Genomic DNA, 19,436 nt, shown 5'->3' with positions numbered 1-19,436 from the left:
GATTTAAGGCAGGGGTGTCAAACTCATGGGCTGTGGGCCGGATGTGTCACATGCTGGCTCCTCCCCCACCCAGTTTACCAAAGGGGGGGGAAGTCCCAATACGTCACGTGACACTGTCACATGATGCCGTCATGATGATGCAAGTTTGACACTCCTTTTTTACAGTATCCATACTGCATGTAGAGCTATGTGTGAATTTTACCTAAATAACACATTGTCCTTTCTGTGAATATTTGAATAGAAGGACTGAAATGTATGGAAAGTAGCATTGCTTGGATATCAATGGCATGGCTGCCATTTTAAGCGATGGTGCAAAAAAGCTCTGCCTATGGAACAGAATATAAATCTATAGAATCTGAAGTAGATTTAACAGAGCAACACATATATTCCCAACTGCAATCTACTTTCTTTCTTAAGTCTTTTATATTCTTCAAAGAACTAAATGGAAGCCTTCAGGAATCAAGCATTCCCTATCAGTATAATTCTACCCTTTCATGTGCATATCTCCATCCAATCCATTCTTTTTAATGAAGAAAATAATCTAGAAGTCCTGAAAATCTCTTTTTCTCAAGAAGCAAAAAAATGCCTTGCAGTAGCCTTTAACCTTTATGAAACTAGTGCCTTTGAATGATCATTCCCAAGCAGCACACTGTGGAAAACAATTATTACACTGCTATATTTTAAAACAGCTCATCTATTTATTTGTTCACTAAAGAGATTCCATCCAGAAGATGATAGCAGCACCTTGCTCTTATTGTCACATACTTTTAGATCAATCTGCTAAAGGCCAATCATTAAACTATGGCAAGCTTTTGGGAGCTTCGGGAGAAAGTGGCACTTTGTTTTTTTGGTGCCTTCAAGATAGGGTTGACTCCTGGCAACTGCATGAACCAATCCCTGCAATTTTCTTGGCAAGGTCTTTTGGAAGTGGTTTGTCCTTGCCTACTTCCTAGGAGGGAGGGACTGGCCCAAGGTCACGCAGGCTGGCTTCATGCCTAAGGGGGGATAGAACTCACGGATTACTGGTTTCTAGCCTGATGCCTTAACCACTGCACAAAGCTAGTTCATAATTTAAATTATAATAAATAAAATTAGTTCCACCAATGCTATGACCACTCAAGATCATATGAATAATTTTCTCATAAAGTTTTTTTTGTATCAGTCTCATTGAAATGAGTAACTTTAATTGGAGAACTTTCTTTTTTTTTTTTATTGAAAAAGTTTTATTCAAACATATTTTCCCCCTTTAAACCCCCCACCATACAGTATAAATCCCATACAGATACTATACCCCTCCCCTCCCCCCAGCCCCCCCTAAAGAAAGGAAATTCAAATATTATACCAATTATTTTACCCCCTCCCCTCCCCCTGTCTAAAAGTAGATTACTCATACACATATTGTACCCCCTCTCTTCCCAACAATCACAATATAAATTTCTCTTGGAATAATAATAACCCATCAATCCCTTCTTCTAAACTAATTTAACATATATAAATCATAATATAAATTTCTCTTAAAATAATATTTCATTAATCCCATCTTCTAGTATATTTATACATATATATTACCCCACCCTCCACCCTAACCCACCCCCACCTCCCACTCAACCCCCCCCCTGACTTCCACTATACACCACTCTAATGATTCCAAGCATCCCATGTATTATTTACTCTAATCAACTATCAGTCTAAATTGGAGAACTTTCTGATGGATTCTGCTCCCTGACATTTGTAGTATCCTATCTATAAAGCAAAAAATCTGACAGCTTGTCTTGCCCTTGAAACATGCCCTTCAAATTATGCCATCGTTTAAAAAGCTGTTTTTCTTTGCATGGAAGCTTTTCCTGCTACCTACTTGTATTAGAGAAGTTACACACTGAGGTCTCGTTGGAGTTCTCATAAAGGTCTAGGATAATCTTTCTCACCCTTAGAAACCTTGAGATGAGTGGACTTCCAATTCCCCAAATTCTGCTGGCTGGGAAATTGTGGCATATAGGCCAGGGAACTCTGGGAGTTGAAGTCCACACATCTTAAAGTTGCCGAGATTGTGAAACTCTGGGAAAAGTGAGTTCCAGGCAAATATCTAAAATATGCAACAGCATCCAGAGACATTTTGCTGTCTCCAACAATTGCAGAATTGTTAAGAAATGCAGAGGCCACTGGGGGTCCACATTTAGGCTGTGTGAAGCTTCTGCAATATTGAGATTTAGAGTCTAACATCCTTCCTATTATTCCAAAAGAGTGTGAGCTGCCCTCTCAGAGACAGAGTGACTTTTTGTAACTCTTAAGAAGTCTGCTAACCAAAAAATAAAATAAAAAACACCAGCTGAAGTTATTCTTGCAGCTGGAGCACGAGTGGATACTGCGAGTAGGATATTCTCAGCTAAGCATAGAGGTGGAAGCAGAGCAGAGGTTTTTTCCCCTCAACATCAGGTTTAATGCAATTAAGGAAGGGCAGCACATTTAATTAATTAGTGCTGCTTTTTCTTTTTCACTAGATTTCCTGCCTCAGTTTGCAGCATTTTTTGCAGACCTTGGCTGTGGTAGCTCGTGGGAGAGCAGGCTGTCATTCTTGCTCTGCTCCCGGGAGCCAAATTTCTTTATTTAGTATATCAGAAAGACACAAGGATCCCACTCCAATAGTGGGAATTCAGTAATAACACATGAAATTGTGACTCTTTCCCTCTGTCTGATTGCCACGCAGCCTCCTCAGCAATTGGGAGTGTCCGTCATTCATGATGAGTGAGGGGAAAATATGGACTTGTTATGCTACAGAAAATAAACAAAGAGGAGTTTTCATTTCTCCCTCCTCCAGGACTATTGTGTTTGGAGGCAGTGGCAGCCCAGCAATTGGATTCTTTTAAAAAAGGTGTGTCTGTGTGTGATTGGGAGGGTGTGTTATAAAACAGATGCCTGCAGTTCCAAGGTTTCATCAATAGGTGGTAGGCTTGCCTCCTTTCTCAATGTGCCCCCCTCCTTCTAGAGCTCCAAGCTTAGGGACCCGTCTTCATATTTTCCCCTTATTTGGAGAGTTTCATTTCTTTTGGTTTTTAAAATAACTAGACAGACCCTCCCCAGGGGCCTGGGGGTTGGGGTTGGAGATGTAGCAGTGGGCAAGAAGGCAAGACTGAAGGGCCTCCACAGAAGAAGGAGGCACAATCAAATTGTGTGTGTAGATACAAAATGTATGTGTGGTTACAGCTAAGAAAGGGGAGATTTTTAACAGCTATGATGGGGAGGGATGGTGTGCGTGAAGGGTGGGTCAAAGATGGTGAGCTAGTCCTCAAAGTTTAAGAAAGGAAAAAACAATTTCCAAATTTCTAGTTAATTTAACCTGGAATAATTCACAGCTTCTGATTCTGTATTTAATTCCATGTTAGGACTCTCCATTTATAAGCATAAAATAGAAGGGTGGGGGAAATGGCTGTGCTGGGAATGCATTGCTTTACTTTTAATTTCCAGGCATGTGGATATAATAATATAGCTTATGGGTATTAAAGGGCAACTGATAGCCTTGAAAAATAACATTCCCTAGAGAGAAATGATTAAGCATTCTACATTTTTCCCTGCCACAGATAAAGCTAAAGGACTATTTACACAAGCATTCTGAACCTGTGATAGCCATGATTTTAAGTTTCTCAAAGCGACTTTCTCTCACACTACAATGAGGTTGCTTGATATATAAAACTGACTGCTGCCTTATCCATTTTAGGTGGGTTAGCTTGGTTCAGTTTCTTGAGCCACTCTGGTGGTATTTCCCAAAGCCAAAACAAGATATGGTTTACCTTTGCCTACAGTAGAATGGCGGAACAGTGATTAAAATTGCAGGAAGGATGAACCCTAAAGTTATTTCAGGAAAGTGCCTCAAAGGACAAAGTTAGGATGTCAGGGAGGATCCATTACAGAGCACTTGCATGATTCCATAAATCTTGGATCATCTCTGTTCAGGTTTTGTAATGGAATTCTGCCCATAGTCATGGCAGGTGGATCATCTAGAATGAATTGGGGTCTTGTTTTGGGCACAAAAAAAAGTCACTCCTTCCATCTGCAATTCCCTGCATAATGGTATAGAAAGTCAGACCCACCTTTCTTATTATACTTTAATCTGACTTTATCTCCAGCCAGTTCAGAGCAGCATGTAGGGTCTGCCTTACCGTTTGTTTTTTAAAGCAGGCCTGAGAGGTAGCCACTGATCAGAGACACCTAATCAGCTTCCTGTCTGAATGGGGATTTGAATTTTGGCTTCAGTGATCTAAGCAAAGACATCTTAAGCCTGCTTCTCCCGAATGTTGGCTGGGGATTCTGGAAGCTGTCATTCGGAGAGTTCTGGAAGGCACCAAATAGGGGAAACTGCCTTACTTCACAGTGACACTTTGTCTCCTCTCTGAGGAGGGGAGGGAGGGGAGAGAGAATAAAAGATAAAAATGCATCCAAACTGCCAGGATGTTCACCAGAAGGTATCATCAAAGACCAGTTTTTGTCACTGAGTTACATTTCTCAGGCCTATTAATGTGGTCAATAAAGCTTTACCTTCACCACAAATAACCAAAACCGAGGGTGGATCCATCTTTATTCCTGAAGAGCATCAGCAAAAAATTAGGATGCCCTGGATCATATAATTCAGAATGGACTAGAGATACCATGTTCATTAGGAGTGGTGAGAATTGTCATTCAATGCATGTAAGGCTTAGGAGGTGGACTTCCTTGAAATAATTTAACGTAGCTGGACTGATTAGATTTCTTGAGTTTTAAGGTCTCAACCCAACTATGAAATTCATTTCTTTCTAATTGATGTGTATGTGTGAAGGGGAGGGGGAGAATCTCTATCATCTTCCTGCTTCTCTATTCTATGGGTACCCGGCTATGTCACTTAGGGCTAATGGTGTTCAAAAGACTTAATACACCCTTTTAAAACGTGCTAACTTCCAGGTACATAGTTACTACTGTTTCCACAGTTCTCAGCCATCATTCACTTTAATGGGACTTAGTGTGAGGTAATCATGTTTGAATTGCAGTAGGATTTGATTTTGAATACATATGCATCAGAGCCACTGGTTTTCCTTGTATGGTAACTTGAATATGGCATTTGGAGAACTGGAAAAAGTAAGGACTAATTTGTCCATAAGTACAGGCTCTAAATGATAGGCATTCATATCTCATGCCATACATAAAACACTTCCGTTTTTTCTTTCATAACCACACATGCTTTAGGTACATTTGCTAAGGTGCATTAGGATTTTCACTTGGCTGTTCAAGCATTTCATGTTTGCTGGAATTATGGCTTCTTGGATTCTGAGCAATGTTTACTGGCTGTTTATAGATTTTGGTCTCTCAGCCTATCCTTATTGCTAGGGGTTGTTATGAGGGTAAGAAAGGTGAAGAATTTCTCAAATGGTATAGCAAGATGTTCACCGAGAGTGAATTTGCTTTGAAATATGTTCCTCACCCTTGTCTTCACCATCTCCACACATTTGTAGCTGACACTTGATAAGTGGCACTTTATGACTAATATTGTGACATTGTGGGTGACATTTCTTCAGTCTCAGAAATTTTCTCAGGAGAAAATGTATGGCCATATAAGAAAAAGCAACCAGAAATTTGGGCTTTATGTCATGCAGTCAAGCACAATGGACACATTATTAGAAATTACTTATGACAAATAAGTTTAGTTTGATATATTTTAACACTCCTTTTGTAGTCTAGAAACTATTCCAAATATTTATTTCTCCTATCTGGAAAACCTAAGGGGTCCATCAAGGACAGTGAAGATAAGCAATAGACAGTATTGACCCAGGAATTCACAAGCCTTTAGGGAATTCTCTACAAGCTCTGATGGACAAGAGTACAGTTTCAACTGAATTTTGGGAGAAGAGTTTCTTGGCAGATTGCATCTAACCTAAGGCTATGGTGATAGTGGTGGAGCAGCTATTTTCATTTTACTTGTTCAGCATCAACATCTCTTAGCGTTGTCTGATTTCAAAGCCATGCTTATCCAGTGAGGTAAAAACTGTAACCTCCTTTGCCGATTGCTAACTTTGTCTGTTGAGCAATATTCTCAGCTACTAATTCAGAGAGCAATCTTGCAACCGCATTACAACAATTACAGGCTCCCAAATGCCCAGCTAGTCTTCCTGACTTGTTTTTCTAAACAGATACACATACAGTTCCAGGCTGGCTATCCATGACGAGAAGAGAATCTTTGATTTATCAGGGAATGTGTGCTTAATCACCCGATTAACCATATCTTCCTTTCAAGTGGCTATGGCAATTGTGACGTGCTACCACATTCAGCAGGAGACTCAATATGTGGGGTTGACCACAAGTTCTGACTTACTTATGATGTGATTTTCTAGCCCCTTGGCAAAATGATACAGATGGAACAATGTGTGCAAGAACTTTTATATTGCCATGGTCTTGAATTGCACTTTCCAATGCTTACATTTGCCCATAAAGAGGGGAAAGACATCTGCCAATGTGCATACATATCAAGTTCTGGGATCCTGCTCTCTCCAGTAGGGACCATACAACTGTGCGCAGAGTGTCCAGGAAGAGAGGCAATATAGCTCCAATCTTTTAAATTTGAGTTAGAAGCTGGAATAGCTTCTTATCCTCTTTCCACATTCACTCTTCCCAGAACTCCCACATCCTCTCTGCCTAGATATGCTAGTTATTCTGCTGTCCCCTCATTACCATCTCCCTTCCTTCCTTCCTTCTCGCCTTCCTTCCTTCCTTCTTCTGCTCCGTTTGGATGCCCGTCTTTTTTCTGCCCGGCCCGCGTTCGCCCCATCCTTTCCCTTCGGTCCGCCATCCAGTCCCTGCCTTTCTCGCCCCTGCGCTTTCCTTCCCATTCTGCTTCTCGCTCCCCTCCGTCCATCCCTGCTCTGCTTCCTCTTCCCGCGCCGTCTGCCTTGCTACATCCCCAACCTTGCGGCGATCCCCAGTTCCCTCGTCCCTCCGCCTTCCCCCGCCTTCCGTCCCGTGGTGCCTCCTCACCTCTTCGGATCGACGGATCCTCAGGGATTGTGGCTTAGGCGTCTGCCCCGCCGCCACGGACGGATGGAGGAGCGGACGGACGGTACGTCTCGGGCCGGAGTTCGGCACGGAATGGCCGAGCGATGGGGGGTGGCGGGAGGACACCGGCCGGGCGGGCGGCTCAGCAAGCCTTAATTGGTAAAGAGCAGAGTCGGCTGGAGGAAAGAGAGAGCAGGGAGGGGGCGACGGCAACAAATGGAGGGAGTCGCAGGGAGGAGGGAGACAGACGCCGCCCCCGGGATGAGCTCAGAGCAAGACAAATCCGGGGTAGAAAACCTCCCTCCCGTAGAGGTGCGGCCCCTGATCCGAAGTAATAGGGGCGGGGAGTTGCGACAATCCTTCCAGGGGCGCCAACTCCAATTAGAGACTGGACAAGGTAGTAAATTAACCACACCAGCTCCACCCAGGACAAACTTCACAGGAACTGGGGATACACGGTTGGTGGCGGATAGCAAAGGTGACACCAGGTAAGGTGGCCACCTCCAACTTATGGTTTTCTGAATGCTCCTGAAAGGCCAGAAGAGCAGAAAAGTTCAGATCCTGGGGCAGGAACTGCAAGGAGCTGGTCAGGTCTTGAACAGCTCAGCTCCTTTCATTTCGACCAAGCTTGCATGGGACAACTGCTCTGTGGACGTGGACCAGCCCTGTCAGTTCAGTTCATGAATAGGATGATGTTATCTACATCAAGCACCCAGATACCTTGGATGAGAAGACTCCAGTCTACAGACCTTCTTCCTTGATATTGGGAAAGTTTATAATCTCCCCATTGACCATGAAAAGGGCAAGAGTACAGTTTGATTGCCCCACTTGGCCACTATGAACTCAAGAATTCTTTGACTTAATCATGATGTCCCCAATATTCTTGCCTTGGGATGACTCATTTGCACAAGAAGGGGGTGAGAAGACCAACAGATGAGAAATGCGGAACCCAGGGTAGGAATTCAGAGACCAAAAATAAGTAATAGGAAGTGGGGTTGTGAGGTGGATGATAAGTTGCCACTGAGGCAACCATAACCAGAGCTGTTGAGTGCTGTCTTGGTTGATAAAGGCTTGGCACAGAACCTCTGTTGGTTTTAATACTGTTTGTACCAAATAAGGCAACAATATTGATATCAGAAAAACAGCCATTGCACGTTAAATGGGTGAAACTAGCCTTACCATACATACATCGTTGAGCACGCATATTCTGAAGTCAGCATGCTTGAGTTTATGCCATTGCCAGAGAGCATTATGTATGCATGCACACTGGTTAGTATTTCAGATTACAATTTAGGTGAATGACTTTTATTTATTCATTAAATTTTCATTCCATCTTCTCACAAAATAATACTCTGGGCATCTTCAAAAACCCCTCCTATGGTACCCCTATAAGGTTAGAACAGTGCTTCTCAACCTTGGTCACTTGAAGATGGGTAGACATCAACTCCCAGAATTCCCCAGCCAGGCAAGCTATTTGAGGATTTCTGGGAGTTGAAGTCCACCCATCTTTAAGTGATCAAGGTTGAGAAACAATGAACTAGACTCTAGAGAAACCCATGATCTGGTTCCGAATGAAACAGCTTCCTAACTGAGTGTGTGATAAATCCACTCAATTCCAACGGACTGTGCCCACCGCATGTGTCAGGTTTCCAATCTGCCATTCCCATCTGAAATTCCATTGATTTTGTCACTGGAGGTGAACAATAAAATGAAGCTTTCTTATACATAAAAAGAAGTGTCCAATATGGAAGGTGACAGACTGATATCTGAATCTGATTTCAATATTAGTGGCAGGATAAGTCATCTAGTTATCTGTGCAGAGGTGGGCTGCACATACTTTAACAACTGGGTCGCTGAAAATGTGTGCCCATTTGAGCTAGCGTGCAACACCTAAAACAAGGCTTTCTTGATGGGGGCTACCTGCACATCTCTGAGGACAGCAACTGTTAGTAGAATAGGAGAGGCGCACAACTAGGCTGTGGGGTGGGGAGCGCGAGCAGGAAAGTAAGATATCTAGGACTGAATAGTGTTGGGTGGGCAGGGATAGTGCTTGGAGCTACCGGTTCGGCCAAACCGGTCCGAACCAGCAGCAGCCCATCATTGTATCTGTGGCTCATCCTGACATCCCATTATCCATGGCAAAAAGAGTGTCTCTAACTTTTTTTTACAAGACATATATCCCTAGTCAGCTACTACAGAATCAGTTAAATCCATCTTTACCAGTTCCTGTTTTAAAGTAGTGTTCCCCCTCATCCTCTGACATATCACACCATATAAATGAACTACAACAGCTCATTAATGATGCTGAAGATGATGTAGCTGGCATCTGCCCTGCCATTTTAGGCTGCGGCAAGCATGGTCCCTTTCTTTCTGCTAGACGGCCACTGCTCTCCATGCCCATGCTAGCTCATGCTGCCTGAGAGACCCAGTTGCCTGCATAATGTGTCTCTCAATATTACCCAGGTTCCTTAGAGGCACAATTTTACTGGCCTTCTGCAAGAGCACCAGTTCTGTCTTCAAAAATACACTAATACAAGAACATTTAATTTAAACATTTACTTTAAATCAATCAGATTTAAAGTAGGAGAGAGTGGTAGATTCTGCCAAGTGTTTATTGATATTTCTTAATGAATATACTTGCTAGTTTCCCACTGCTTCTTTCTGGCTGTACTATCTATTGATTACCAGTGGTTGATGTCATTTTTTTCTTAAAATTCCCATGCCGTTTGGGGTGCTACACGGGCTACATCTTGATGCTGGTTATCACAGCCACTCTTTTACTTTACTTTTTTTTAAACTTTTATTTAGATTTTTATACCGCCCCCTCTCCCCAAAGGGACTCGGGGCAGTGTACAGTCAAATAAAAAGACATCAATAAATAGAAAATACAAACACTCGCTGGCAGATTGCTATTTTCTTGCCGTACTTACAAGTAGTCCTAGCTTACCAATTCCCTCATTTAACTCATTTAATTCAGAGTTATAATAATGTAAAAGAACACACATTTGCAACCAATCCTTGCACTTACAACCATCACAATGTCCCGTGGTCACCTAATCACCATTTGCTTCACAACCAACTTACAACAAGCAGAATTAGCGGAGACTGCGAAAGTAACATTGCAAGTCACAGTCATACAATCTCTCGCTTAATGACTGAATGGGAAGTGACATCATGTGATCTTCTGTGACTGGGGAACTTAGAGTTGCCAATTGTGAGGATTACCTGCATTTACTTGGGAGACATGGGAACAGGGTTGAAAACTCTACCTTGGCCTAGGTCTGTGATGACGAACCAGGGATAGGTTCCTGCCAGTTCTAACCTCTTCTATAGAAGAGGTTCCACAAATCTACAGTGCCGTTTATGATGATGAGCGAGAGGAGGAATTCTGGGAGTTGAAGTCCACAAGTCTGAAAGCTGCCAATTTTGAACACCCCTGGGTTTTTTTTTTTCTAAAGGGTTAGGGGTGCAAGGATCTTGTAACTTGACAGCTATAAGACTTGCGTGTTTCAAATGCCAGAGTTTCTGAGCCAACATTTTGGTTGCTAAGCAAGAGCATTGTTAAGTGAGTTTCACCACATTTTACAAGTTGGCCATGCCCACCCAGTCACATGACTGGCAAGCCCCTCCCACCCAATCACGTGGCTGGCAAGCCACTCCCACAAAGCAGGCCACACCTAAAAAAATTTGAAACCCACCACTGTGACGAACCTATGATATGCATATTAGAGGTGGCACACAGAGCCCTCTTTGTGGGCATACGCGCGCCAGCCACCTGGTCTTCGGGTTTCTGGTGCTCCGGCATGTGCGAATACCAGCTGGCCAGCGTGCATGCACATGCCGGAAACCCAAAGACCAGCTGGCTGGTGCGCATCTGCTCAGCGGTTTCAACAACCGGTCAGAGAACCCGTTGCTGAAATTTTTGAAGCCCACCCCTGCTTACAGCCATTCAACTAATGACAGTTTGAAGTTATGACAGCACTGAAAAAAGTAACTTACTACCAGTCCTCGCACTTATGACCGTTGCAGTGTCCTTCTGGTCACATAATAAAAATTTGGCAACCAGCATGGATTTACAATGGTTGTGGTGTCCTAGAGTCATGTGATTGCCATTTGTGACTTTTCCAGCCAGCTTCCAGCAAGCATAGTCAATGAGGAGAGCTGGATTTGTTCAGTGACTGTGTGGTTTGGTTAATAAATGCTTCCATTTGCTTAACAATAGCAGCAAATTAAAACCAGGCACAACTCACTTAATGACCAACTAGCTAGCAATGGATGTTCTGGTCCCAATAGCGGTTGTAAATTGAGGACTACCTGTAGTGGCAATATGTTAGTATGGATATCACAGGCAAAGTCACTGAGCTAGAGTTACTTGCCCCAAGGCTGTCAAGAATTGCATAGTTAAATGGGGTTCTGAATCTCAGACTATAAGCTGCAAATCCAACTGAAGGCTTAATAGTTTACCAGTCAGTTTAAAGGAATGTAGGCATGCAAGAACGTAAATGGTACAAAGTGTGATTGGTAACATTCTTTGCCATCACCAGCATTACCATATTTGCATGCTGGGAATGGCTTGAATAATATTTTAGGGTCACACTGGCAGCCTTTACTGTAGTCCCACATTATTGCCTACATAAATCACTTTGGGATGGCTTGCCTGAGTCATTCAGCTTAAGCTACCCTTAAGCTTCTCTCTATGTCACAGCCAGTTTGAGAATGGAAAAGATGGCCCCAAAGGAGGAAAGGAGAAAAAGGAGGCTGCATTTGGCAGATGGACACCCAGTTCAGGTAAGTGATGTTCTACCCCCAAATTGCTTTCTCTTTGGAATTATGTGGATAAATAATTTAAAGATAATCACATATTTTAGTTCTGGATAAAAGCAGCAATGAATTTAATGGAGCTGCAGCAACTGAAAAACTCTTGTTTTTCACAGTAGTGAGCATAAACCCCAAACATCGATTTCCCCCGGCTCAAGGTGACTCCATCCTTCCAAGGTCCGTAAAAGGAGGACCCAGATTGTTGGGGGCAATATGCTGACTTTGAGAGGGCCATAAAGCACTAGGAAGAGATATACAAGTCTAAGTGCTATTGCTAAACTGTGTCTTGGTCATCCATACACCTCTGAAATCCCCTCGTACATTCTTCTAGTATAAATAGCAATGACAGTAAAGACATTAGAGCAAGGCTGCCAGTTTGACATTTCTAAAAGAGGATTTGGAGACACCTTAGCATCTACCTGAGCCCAGCTTTCATCCCACTGAGGATGCGAATCAGACTGTTTTGCATCATTTAACAATCATTTAAATATGAGCCAGCAGTGTGCAGCAGCTGCCAAAAAAGCCAACACAGTTCTAGGCTGCATCAACAGAGGGATAGAATCAAGATCACGTGAAGTGCTAATACCTCTTTATAACGCCTTGGTAAGGCCACACTTGGAATACTGCACTCAGTTTTGGTTTCCACGATGTAGAAAAGATGTGGAGATTCTAGAAAGAGTGCAGAGAAGAGCAACAAAGATGATTAGGGGACTGGAGACTAAAACATATGAAGAATGGTTGCAGGAACTGGGTATGTCTAGTTTAATAGAAAGAAGGACTAGGGGAGACATGATAGCAGTGTTCCAGTATCTCAGGGGTTGCCACAAAGAAGAGGGAGTCAAACTATTCCCCAAGGCACCTGAGGGCAGAACAAGAAGCAATGGGTGGAAACTAATTAAGGAGAGAAGCAACCTAGAACTGAGGAGAATTTTTCTGACAGTTAGAACAATTAATCAGTGGAACAGAAGTTGCCTCCAGAAGTTGTGAATGCCCCACCACTGGAAGTCTTTAAGAAGATGTTGGATAACCATTTGTCTGAAGTGGTGCAGGGTTTCCTGCCAAAGCAGGAGGTTGGACTAGAAGACCTCCAAGGTCCCTTCCAACTCTGTTAGTCTATATTCTACCTCTATACATCAGAGCCTGAAGAAATACATGAATAGGGCTTCTCCCAGTTTCATACATGGTATCTTTTACTAAAATGAGGAAGGGCTCCATTTTGGTAATGAGAAGGAAAAAAAGGAATGTTAAGTGAGGAATTTAAGGTTAACTTTCAGAACTATTAAGGGAAACAACACAGCCCGCCACACCCTTTCTAATAATCTAGAGTGAGGACTGGAGGTAGTATATTGTGACCTGAATGGAAAAGAGGCAGAAATTCATGGTGTGGAGAAAGATCTTATACATCCATTTCTCTGCTACATCAAGTTTATAACCATAGTGCAATGGTGTCGGCCTGTCATTATTTCACATTGTGGCATGCTAACAGGTACTTTATTTGCCTGGGCTGGGCCAAAGGCAATAGTTTATGTCACAGGTCTTCAAACTTGGCAACTTTAAGACTTGTGGACTTCAACTCCCAGAATTCTCCAGCCAGCTATGCTGGCCAAGTTTGGGGACCCCTTGTTTATGTACTTGACAGCTCCATGGAATAGGACACTGAGAAGAGAGCAGAGCAAGTAAAGGCTGATGGATCATATTCAGACTGTATCAATTGTGCATAAGTCAACTTTCTTCCCATGCACACAGAGTTAGATCTCTAACTTAAATTGCTTGGAGATGGGGGAGCCAATCAAATCCCAGGCCTCTGCAGGGATGGCCTTAACTGCCTGAGAAACTGCCAAGGGTGTTCGGCCCAGCAGAGGGAACACTGCCAGTAGTTTTCGCCCCAAACCTACAGCCTTTTAAGGTGTGTGGAAGAAATTAGAGAAGAATCTCCATAGAAAGAGAATGATCTAAAGTTAACTAACCAACCAAGTGCACAGAATTGTGGCCAAGACTTCAAGGCCTCCAGAGTCCACAATTTACACAAAATAAAGGGTGTGGTTAGGGGGTGAGACTTGATATTCTGCTGTGGATCTTGATCTCATCTTGCTGAATCACAAAGTAATCAAAACTAATAAAGTGAAAAGCATATAAAAAGCGCAAAAGAATAGCCACAAGAAACATGCACAATTCTGTCGGTTACTGACCTGCTATTTGCTGATGTCAATGTGCAGTATTTTTTTTCTGGGTTGCCAATATGTAACACAAGAGTGAATCACTATTTTGAGGCCGAGGGACTTGTTCATTAGTGCTTTGTGTCAGGAACTGTTCTCTGGGGCAGGATCAGGAAGAAAAGCCAGCAGACCAGAGAAAAGTGGAAGCTAATCAGTTGGGATTTATTCAAAAAAAAAAACCCATGACTTAATGAAATACCTGAAGCCAAAAAAACTTTTTTGTTGGTTTTTCCCCCATGAGGCAATTGCAGTATTTACCTTAATGCCAAATGAAAGATGCTGGAGTTACTGCTTTTTACTTTTAATTTCCTATTCCTTCTTGCTATTTCTTCTGTGGATTTCTGCTTTCCACCAACCCAGAACTGATGGGTTTCAGCTACTTCTGCAAAAAAAGTTATTGTCAAAATAATTCCATCTACTTTATTTCTTCTTTTTGCTGTAGGGTTGAATGTTGGCTGCCAACAAAGGAATGTTACTCCCCTTGTCATATGGCAGAAACTTTTAGAAACTTTTCTCTGTCTGTTTTTATTTCTCATGTTTATTGTTTTTATAAGTATCTCAAGGTGGCTAACATAACTAATATACCTTTCTCCTCCTATTTTCCCTACAACAATAATCCTGTAAGGTGAGTTGGGCTGAGAGAAAGTGACCAACTCAAAGTCACCCAGCTTTCATACCTAAGACAGAATTAGAACACACTGTCTCCCAGTTTCTCGCCCGGTGCCTTAATCACCAGACCAAACAGGTTTTCTTCATGCCTCCAGATGTATATTAGATTTATGTCTCACCTTTCATCTAAGAAATAAGGTCCTTTTCTATAAGAGTTCTAACAGATGTTTTGAGGCTTCAATGGGAACTCTAGATAGAAGGAAAAGCCAAATATTGCCCTGTGGGAGGCTGCAAATACAGAATTACAACTGTCTGACCTGTTTGCAATATTATAATTGCACCCATATGGCCACTCGAGATGGCCAGTAGTGATCAAAATTGTATTTTTGCCATCTAGCAGGAAAAAAAACAATACCAACACAGACACAGTTTCTTCTCTCATTGAATTTGACATTAGGAGTCTCTACAGGTAGTGTTAGATCTGGGCAGCGAGAGAACAGACTGCGGACATGAAGTGACTTAACAGCTCTTTATTAGTAGTAGTAGTGATCCAACTTGCTCTGTGGTCGGAGGGTTCCCCTTTTATAGTACTCGGGTACGCCTCTCGACCAATCAGAGTAATACCTGTTTCCCGCTGTAGCAGCGGACCAGAGAGGAGACTTCCTCCTATATATGTTAATATCTAACACCCCTCCCCTCCTAGATGGAACGTTGCGGTTAGTAACATAGTCCTTTAGATACGTTGGTGTTTGTCTTGCTCGGGAGGAGCGTCGTAGTTCGGGTTGGTTAGAAGTGGTTGCAGGATCGGGTGCTTTTCCTGTTTCACGTTCGGGAGGTTTTGTGCCTTCGTTGCTAGGGCGTTCCGGAGTCTGCTCGGTTGCGTTGTCTGGGGTTTGCTCTGCTTCGTGCTCGCTCTCTTGTTCCGACCTGGGTTCGCAGGTGTCGTAGTTCTCTATGACGGGGCTCTTGAGCGGCTGACTTTCCGTTGGCTGGAAACTCTCGTCTTCGGTTCGAAGGTCTGAATGTGCTAGGCGACCCCGAAGTTGATCGATGTGCCTTTTCCAGTTCCGCCCATCTTCCAGCTCCAGCAGATACGATCGTGGACCCGTGATGCCAATGACCTTGGCCGGCATCCACAATGTTCCCCCTGCATAGTTGTGGGCGTATACTGAATCCCCTATGCTGAAAGACCGAATTTTGCTTGTGGAGTCTGGGGGAGCTGTGGCAGAGTAATTTGGGTGAAGACGGTCCAGGTGAGACCGTAGACGGTGGCCCATGAGTAGTTCAGCGGGGCTCCTACCCGTCGTTGCGCTTGGGGTAATATGCTGAATTAAGAGGTAATGGTCAATGCGTGTTTGCCAATCACCTGGACCCATCCTAGCGAGGGCCTCTTTTGCGAATCGCACCATTCTCTCCGCCTGTCTGTTTGATGCCGGATGGAATGGCGTGACGAGGGCATGCCGAATTCCCTGACCTGCTAAAAACGTTTCGAAATGCATGGCCGTGAATTGGGGCCCGTTATCGGAGACTAGGAGGTCGGGCAGGCCATGAGTGGCGAAAAGTCGCCGTAGAACCTTAATGACTGCCTCTGCCGTGGTTGAAGTCATTAGGACTACCTCTAGCCATTTGGAATATGCATCCACAACTATAAGGAAAGTCTGACCTTGAACTGGCCCTGCGAAGTCGATGTGTATTCTCGACCAGGGTGCTTTCGGCTTTTCCCATTCCGTGGCGGGTGCTTCCGGGGGTGCTGGTCTCGATTCTTGGCATGGATCGCAAGTGGCCACCCACTCCTCTATCTCTTTGTCCATGTTTGGCCACCAAACGTAACTTCTCGCTAAAGCCTTCATTCTAACGATCCCCGGATGCCCGACATGTAATGCATCTAACACATTTTTTTGTAAAGCATAAGGAATAACAACTCGATCCCCCCACAATAAACAACCTTGTAACACTGAGAGTTCGTCCCGTTTTGACCAGAACACTTTGAATTCTGGGCCCACGTTTCCCTTCGGCCACCCCCTCCAAACCCAAGTTTGAACTTGCTTTATTAAACTGTCTTTAGAGGAGAACCTTGCAACGTCGCAGGAAGAAACCGGTCCTGAGTCCAAACAGTCAATGAGCAACACCGGTACTTCGGGAGTGGGGTCTGGCAAAAGGTCCGGTAGTGGGCAACGGCTGAGTGCATCTGCGTGTCCTAGAGTGGAGCCCGGTCGATGAATTAACTTGTAGGAGTACGCAGCCAGGAAAACAGTCCACCTGGTCATGCGTGGAGAAAGGGAGACCGGGGTGGGGCGGTTTCCCGCCAAAAGTCCCAACAGCGGTTTGTGATCAGTAATTAGTTCAAAATCGCGGCCGTAGAGGTATTCATGGAAACGTTTTACTCCAGCTACTGCAGCTAACGCTTCCCTGTCCATCTGGCTGTAGTTCCTCTCGGCCGATGAAAGAGTTCTAGAGTAGAACGCGATGGGTGCTTCTTTTCTGTCTGGCATCCTGTGGCTAAGGACTGCGCCGACTCCAAAAGGTGATGCGTCGCAGGTCAATACTAGCGGTAGTGTCTGGCTGTATTGGACTAACAGCGAGTCAGTGGTGAGCAGGCGCTTTACCCCGGCAAAAGCTGCTGCTTCGGATCGTCCCCATCTCCATGGTGCGTTTCGCTGGAGTAGTCGATGTAGCGGCTCAGCAACGGTCGCCTTCTGTCTCAGAAAAACGCTGTAGAAGTTAAGTAGTCCAAGGAAGGCCTGCAGCTCGGTCTGGTTACGTGGTGTGGGGGCGTCCTGGATCGCCTTAATTTTCTTTGAAGTGGAGTGTATTCCCTGACCATCGATTCTATATCCCAGGAATTCTACGCTAGGCACGTTAATTTGGCATTTTTCCTTTTTAAGGCGGAGACCCTTCTCTCTGATTCTGGCCAAAACAGTTCTGACTCTTTTATTTAATTGCTCCTTGTTTGCAGCGGACACCAAGATGTCGTCGAAATAGGGGACGACTCCCGGTATCCCTTGACGCTCTGGAACAAACCTGGAGCAACACTCACACCGAATTGCAGCCGGTTGCATTTGAATGCCCCTCTATGCGTCACTATAGTTTGGGCCTCCGCTGTGGCGCTATCTACGGGCAGCTGCTGGTAAGCTTGTGCCATGTCTAATTTAGCAAATACCTTTCCTGGCCCCAACGAGTGCAATAAGTGCTGTACTACAGGCACAGGATACGCGCTTTGTTGTAGCGCGACATTAATTGTGCATTTATAGTCCGCGCAGATGAGGACTGATCCGTCTGGTTTGACTGGGGTCACAATGGGAGTTTCCCAACGCGCGTGATCCACCGGCTCAAGGACTCCTTGCTCTACTAATTTATCTATTTCCTTGTCTATTTTTGGGCGGAGTGCAAAAGGCACTCGTCTCGGCTTAAGTCGGATTGGCGCCACTTTGGGGTCTAAATTAAATGATATTGGTTTACCCACATACTTACCAAGACCGGGGCTGAACACATCCTCGAACTCCTTAAAAATCTGTTCAGCGCTGCTGTTTTCCACGGCGTTGATTCCGGCGACTTCTAACCCCAGGGCTTCAAACCAATCAAGCCCCAGAAGGTTCTGTAATGGCGCGCTGGCGATGGTCACGGGCAGCTGGGCTACGATGTCCTTGAAACGGATTTGGAATGTGCCTTGGCCCACGATGGGGACTTGGTTCCCCTGGTAGTCTCGCAGCAGGACGTCTGGAACGCGTAGTTGGCTCTTTCTGAGGCTAGGGATAGCCTGTTTCATGGATGCCCATGAAATGATCGTCAGGGTCGATCCTGTGTCAACATCTAGCTCGCAAGGTGAGCCCTCCAAGAGGACTGTGACTCTCAGCCTTTTTGGCCGCTTGGGGCGGACCTGACTTATCGTGGTGAGATACGTTCGCAACTCCTCTCTCTGGGTCAACTCTATCTCAGTATCTGTATCCTGAAAATACTCTCGTTGAGCGTCTTGATAGAACGCTCTTTCAGCTCTTTGTGAGTAATCTCTCTGGGGATACGCTCGCTCAGCTCCTTGTGTGTAATCTCTCTGGGGATACGCTCGCTCAGCTCTTTGGGAATTTTCTCTCTGGGTAAACACTTGTGGATTTCTCTCTGGGCGCCCTTTTTGGTTTCGCCAAGCCCCTGGGTTGGGCTTCTGTTGGCGGTACATGGGTGGCTGCCGTGAGGCAGGGACTTCGCTCCGGCACACTCGTGCGATGTGCCCAAGTTTGTTGCAGTGCGAACAAACAACGTTCCTGAACCTACAAGTAGACCTGGGGTGATTCCCTCCGCAGCTTGCGCAGGGCGGCAAACGGAATCCGGGTCTCCCCCCAGGCCTCACGTGACTGCTCCGCATCAGGTGACTGTCCTCGAACTCGGGATCCTCGTAGTCGGGGCTTGTGTCCTCATAGTGAACTTTGGTGTGTCTTGGCGCTGGCTGGCCAGTGTTGAACCCGCGTTGAATTGTCTCCGCTGATCTGTCTGCTGCTTCTGAAGCTCTTGCCTCCTCGGGTACAATCTGTAGGCTTAAATTGGTTTTTGCTAACAGCCGCTTTTGTAGGGAAATGTCTCTCAGCCCGCTAACGAGTCGATCCATAATCTGCTCATCCAGGTCTCTGAATCCACAATGTGTGGCTGCTTTATGTAGGGCTGCAACATATTGGTTGATAGATTCTCCCGCCTTCTGGTTCCTCGTGTTGAACGCTTGGCGGCAAACATGGCGGGAAGGTTTTGGCGCGTAATGAGTCTGTAGAGCCTGTTGCAACGCCGCCCATGATACTG

General features: G+C 44.7%; 1 protein-coding gene across 4 annotated transcripts in view; it reads right to left on the bottom strand.

Annotated features, from left to right (window-relative positions):
* Positions 1–7,154, bottom strand: part of FLNA (filamin A) — a 90,882-nt gene extending 83,728 nt beyond the window's left edge. For 2 of the 4 annotated variants that reach the window (XM_081948553.1, XM_081948552.1), the window contains exon 1: positions 6,994–7,153. The gene's annotated coding sequence lies outside the window, so the exon portion shown is untranslated. Of the gene's footprint in view, positions 1–6,993 lie in introns of all 4 variants that reach the window. The other 2 variants (XM_081948551.1, XM_081948554.1) reach the window with 2 other exon arrangements.
* Positions 7,155–19,436: the final 12,282 nt, after the last annotated feature.

Source organism: Natrix helvetica (genome assembly GCF_964273705.1).
Source record: "Natrix helvetica genome assembly, chromosome: 1".
Lineage (NCBI taxonomy): Eukaryota > Metazoa > Chordata > Lepidosauria > Squamata > Natricidae > Natrix > Natrix helvetica.
The sequence above is the reverse complement of the archived record's forward strand: the minus strand, read 5'-3'. Positions and strand labels throughout refer to the sequence as shown.